Source organism: Arachis hypogaea, chromosome 1 (genome assembly GCF_003086295.3).
Source record: "Arachis hypogaea cultivar Tifrunner chromosome 1, arahy.Tifrunner.gnm2.J5K5, whole genome shotgun sequence".
NCBI lineage: Eukaryota > Viridiplantae > Streptophyta > Magnoliopsida > Fabales > Fabaceae > Arachis > Arachis hypogaea.
In genome coordinates this window covers 44680348-44685760 of record NC_092036.1, presented here as the reverse complement: position 1 = coordinate 44685760, position 5413 = coordinate 44680348, and the positions used below count along the sequence as shown (strand labels likewise).

The window sequence follows — 5413 nt, the reverse complement described above, 5'->3', positions numbered from 1 at the left end:
ATGTGGGGATTCAACACCAAACTTAGAGTTTGGCTGTGGCCTCCCAACACCAAACTTAGAGTTTGATGGTGGGGGCTTTGTTTGACTCTGTACTGAGAGAAGCTTTTCATACTTCCTCTCCATGTTTACAGAAGAACACCCTTGGGTCTTAAACACAAGGTAGTCCCCATTCAATTGAAGGACTAATTCTCCTCTGTTAACATCTATCACAGCTCCTGCTGTGGCTAGGAAGGGTCTTCCAAGGATGATGCATTCATCCTCCTCCTTCCTAGTGTCTAAGATTATGAAATCAGCAGGGATGTAAAGGCCTTCAACCTTTACCAACACGTCCTCTACCAATCCATAAGCTTGTCTTACTGACTTGTCTGCCATTTATAATGAAAATATGGCAGGCTGTACCTTAATGATCCCTAGCTTCTCCATTACAGAGAGTAGCATAAGATTTATGCTTGACCCCAGGTCACACAGAGCCTTTTCAAAGGTCATGGTGCCTATGGTGCACGATATTAAGAATTTGCCAGGATCTTGTTTCTTTTGAGGTAAAGTTTGCTGAACCTATGTATCTAGTTCACCAATGAGCAAGGGAGGTTCACCTTCCCAAGTCTCATTACCAAACAACTTGGCATTCAGCTTCATGACAGCTCCTAGATATTGAGCAACTTGCTCTACAGTTACATCTTTATCCTCTTCGGAGGAAGAATAGTCTTCAGAGCTCATGAATGGCAGAAAGAGGTTTAATGGAATCTCTATGGTCTCTATATGAGCCTCAGATTCCTTTGGGTCCTCAATAGAGAACTCCTTATTGGTTGGGAGACGTCCCTTGAGGTCTTCCTCATTGGGATTCACGTCCTCCCCTTCCTTCTTGCATTTGGCCATATTGACTATATCAATGGCCTTGCACTCTCTCTTTGGATTCTCTTCTGTATTACTTGGGAGAGTACTAGGAGGAGTTTTAGTGACTTTCTTACTCAGCTGGCCTATTTGTGCCTCCAAATTTCTAAAAGAGGACCTTGTTTCACTCATGAAGCTTAAAGTGGCCTTAGACAGATCAGATACTATATTTGCTAAGTTAGAGGTTCTCTGCTCAGAATTCTCTGTCTGTTGCTGAGAAGATGATGGAAAAGGCTTGCCATTGCTAAACCTGTTTTTTCTACCATTATTAAAGCCTTGTTGAGGCTTTTGTTGATCCTTCCATGAGAAATTTGGATGATTTCTCCATGAAGAATTATAGGTGTTTCCATAAGGTTCACCCATGTAATTTACCTCTGCCATTGCAGGGTTTTCAGGATCATAAGCTTCTTCTTCAGAAGATGCCTCTTTAGTACTGTTGGATGCATTTTGCCATCCATTCAGACTTTGAGAAATCATGTTGACTTGCTGAGTCAACATTTTTTTCCGAGCCAATATGGCATTCAGAGCATCAATTTCAAGAACTCCCTTCCTCTGAGGCATCCCATTATTCATGGAATTCCTCTCAGAAGTGTACATGAACTGGTTATTTGCAACCATGTCAATAAGTTTTTGAGCCTCTGCAGGTGTTTTCTTTAGGTGAATGGATCCACCTGCAGAATAGTCCAGTGACATCTTAGAGAACTCAGACAGACCATAATAGAATATATCTATCATGGTCCACTCTGAAAACATGTCAAAAAGACACTTTTTGGTCATCTGCTTGTATCTTTCCCAAGCTTCATAGAGGGATTCACCATCTTTTTGTTTGAAGGTCTGAACATCCACTCTAAGCTTGCTCAACTTTTGAGGGGGAAAAAACGTAGCCAAGAAGGCCGTGACCAGCTTATCCCAGGAGTCCCAGCTATCCTTAGGTTGTGAGTCCAACCATGTTCTAGCTCTGTCTCTTACAGCAAAAGGGAAAAGCATGAGTCTGTAGACTTCAGGATCTACTCCATTAGTCTTAACAGTCTCACAGATCTGCAAAAACTCAGTTAAAAACTAGTAGGAATATTCTGATGGAAGTCCATGAAACTTGCAGTCTGTTGTATTAGAGCAACTAGTTGAGGTTTTAGCTCAAAATTATTTGCTCCAATGGCAGGGATTGAGATGCTTCTTCCATCAAATTTAGAAGTAGGTGTAGTATAATCACCAAGCATCCTCCTTGCATTATTGTTATTAGGTTCGGCTGCCATCTCCTTTTCCTATTTTGAAAATTTTAGTAAGGTTGTCTCTGGATTGTTGTAATTTAGCTTCTATTAGTTTCCCCTTCAGAGTCCTTTCAGGTTCCGGATCAGCTTCAACAAGAATGCATTTTTCCTTGTTCCTGCTCATATGAGAAAGAAGAGAACAGAAATAGAAGAGGAATCCTCTATGTCACAGTATAGAAATTCCTTTATGTTAATATAAGAAGAAGGGAATAGAGGAAGGAGAATCCAAACACAAGGGTGAGGATAGGGGCAGAGATTTGAGATGGAGAGAAGTGTTAATGAATGAACAAATAAATAGAATAAGATGAGAGAGAGAAGTTTTCGAAAATAAATTTTGAAAAGGAGTTTATGATTTTCGAAAATTAAAGGTGAAATAAAATTAAAATTAAAAATTAAAATTTAAAACAATTAATTAATTAAAAAGAAATTTGAAAAAGGATGAGATATTTTCGAAAAATTAGAGAGGGAAAAATAGTTAGGTGGTTTTGAAAAAGATAAGAAACAAACAAAAAGTTAATTAGTTAGTTGAAAAAGATATTAAAATCAATTTTTGAAAAGATAAGAAGATAAGAAGTTAGATAAGATATTTTGAAATCAAATTTTTGAAAAAGATATGATTTAAAAAGATATGATAAAAAGATATGATTAAAAAGATATGGTTGAAAAGGATTTTAAAAATTAAAATTAATTACTTGACTAACAAGAAACTAAAAGATATGATTCTAGAATTTTAAAGATTGAACCTTTCTTAACAAGAAAGTAACAAACTTCAAATTTTTGAGTCAATCACATTAATTGTTAGTAAAGCTTCAATTTTTTGAAATAAAGATAATAAAAAGATTTTGAAAATATTTTTAAATTTTCAAAAATCATAAGATAAAAATGAAAAAGATTTGATTTTTGAGAAAGTTTTGGAAAGATAGGATTTTTAAAATTGAAAATTTGACTTGACTTATAAGAAATAGCTAAGTTTTAAAATTTTTTGACTAAGTCAACTCAAATTTTTGAAAATTAGGAGTAAAATAAGGAAAAGATATTTTTTTATTTTTGAATTTTTTTATGATGAGAGAGAAAAACATAAAAATGACCCAAAACATAAAAATTTTGGATCAAAACACATGATGCATGCAAGAACACTATGAATGTCAAGATGAACACCAAGAACACTTTGAAGATTATGATGAACATCAAGAGCATATTTTTGAAAAAAAATTTTAATGCAAAGAAAACATGCAGGACACCAAACTTAGAAATCTTTAATGCTTAGACAATATGAATGCAAAGATGCACATGAAAAACAATAAAAGACACAAAACAAGAAAACATCAAGATCAAACAAGAAGACTTACCAACAACAACTTAAAGATCATAAAGAACACTAAATGCATGAATTTTCAAAAATTGCAAGAACAAGATGAACATGAAATTGACACCAAACTTAAAACATGACACACACTCAAACAAGAATCACAAAATATTTTTGGTTTTTATGATTTTATGATTTTTTTTTTGTATTTTTATTATTTTTTTCGAAAACATATAGGAAAAAGGAAGTAATGAATTCAAAGTCTTCAATCAAAATTCCAGGAATCATACCAGGTTAGTCTAAAGCTTGATGGCCAGCCAAGCTTCAGAATACCATATAGAAACTCTAGAATTCATTCTTAAAAATTCTGAAGGATTTTTCGAAAACAGATGGAGAAATTTTTTTTGAAAATAAATGAAAAAAAATTACCTAATCTGAGCAACAAGATGAACCGTCAATTGTCCAAACTCGAACAATCCCTGGCAACGGCGCCAAAAACTTGGTGCACGAAATTGTGATATCTAATAATGGCATTCAACTTGGTATGCGCGTTTATAATTCAGCACTTTCTTCACAACCTCGCACAACTAACCAGCAAGTGCACTGGGTCATCCAAGTAATAAACCTTACGTGAGTAAGGGTCGATCCCACAGAGATTGTTGGTATGAGGCAAGCTATGGTCATCTTGTATTTCTCAATTAGGCAGATAATATATGGTTATGGAGTTTTCGAAATTAATGATAAATAAATCATAAAATAAAATAGAGATACTTATGTAATTTGATGGTGGGAATTTCAGATAGGCGTATGAAGATGCTGTGCCCCTTTTGAATCTCTGCTTTCCTACTGCCTTCTTCCAATCCTTCTTACTCCTTTCCATGGTAAGCTGTATGTAGGGCATCACCGTTGTCAATGGCTACATTCCATTGATGATTTGATTTTTGACGGTTTAGAATTTCACTAATGAAATCTCGTTGTAAAGTATAGTCTCTAAACCAACAATAATCCTTTCATACAAAAATTTGTTTGTCACAAGTACAAACCCCTAAAATCTATAAACCGAAGTATTTAAACCTCGAGTCGTCTCTCAAAGGACTTGCAGGGTAGTGTTCTTGTTATTGGTTACGGACTTGTTTATTTTGGGGTTTTGGATGAGAAATATGAATAGTAAATGGTAAGAAAACTTTATTAATAAAATGGTCTTGGCAAGGTTTGGTTGTCAAGGGTCTTCATCATTATCACTAGCCACAAGTATGGTAGTTGCAAGGATTAATCCCACTTAGTCATCCTTAAATCAATTAACAAAAGAAAGTCAAGTGAGTTATATCAATCCTAGTCCATAAATCCTAGCTTTCCACTAATTGGATTAATGAAGGCTAGAGTTAATGGCTATCAACTATCAATCAATTGGACACTAGAAACTCAAGAAATCCTAAGTCACCTTCTCATGCCAAGAACATAGAATTCTACTCTAACATCCTCTCAAGCATTTCATCAAACACTTGGAGGGTAATGAAAGAAAGCATTTTTATTTGTAAGAATAAAAGGAATCAACAACTAACAATTACAAAGAATTAACAAAACAACAATCAACAACATCACAATTATCATGAACTACCTCAAATTGCATTATTAAAAGAAAACAAAGAGAACAAGAGTATCTCAATTACAAAACCTAGAAACAAAATAAGAGAAATTACAACAAGAGGATAGGGATAGAAAGAAGAACCAAAGTATAGCAATCATCAATTGAAGGTAGAAGTAGAAGGAGACTTGAATTAAACCTAGAACTATGAGATCCTAATCTAACCCTAATTCCTAATCCTAATTCTAGAGAGAAGAGAGAGCTTCTCTCTCTAGAAACTACTTCTAAAACTAAACTATGACTAATGATCAAAAGTATCTTGATTCCCCTTCAATCCTTGTCTTAAATAGCATCAGAAATGAG

The 5413-nt window shown here is 34.6% G+C and overlaps 1 non-coding gene across 1 annotated transcript; it reads left to right on the top strand.

Annotated features, from left to right (window-relative positions):
- The first annotated feature begins 1642 nt into the window (after positions 1–1642).
- On the top strand, positions 1643–1746 carry LOC112714276 (small nucleolar RNA R71). The gene has a single exon (XR_003159200.1). It is a non-coding gene; the product is annotated as a small nucleolar RNA R71 (small nucleolar RNA).
- The last annotated feature ends 3667 nt before the right edge of the window (positions 1747–5413 follow it).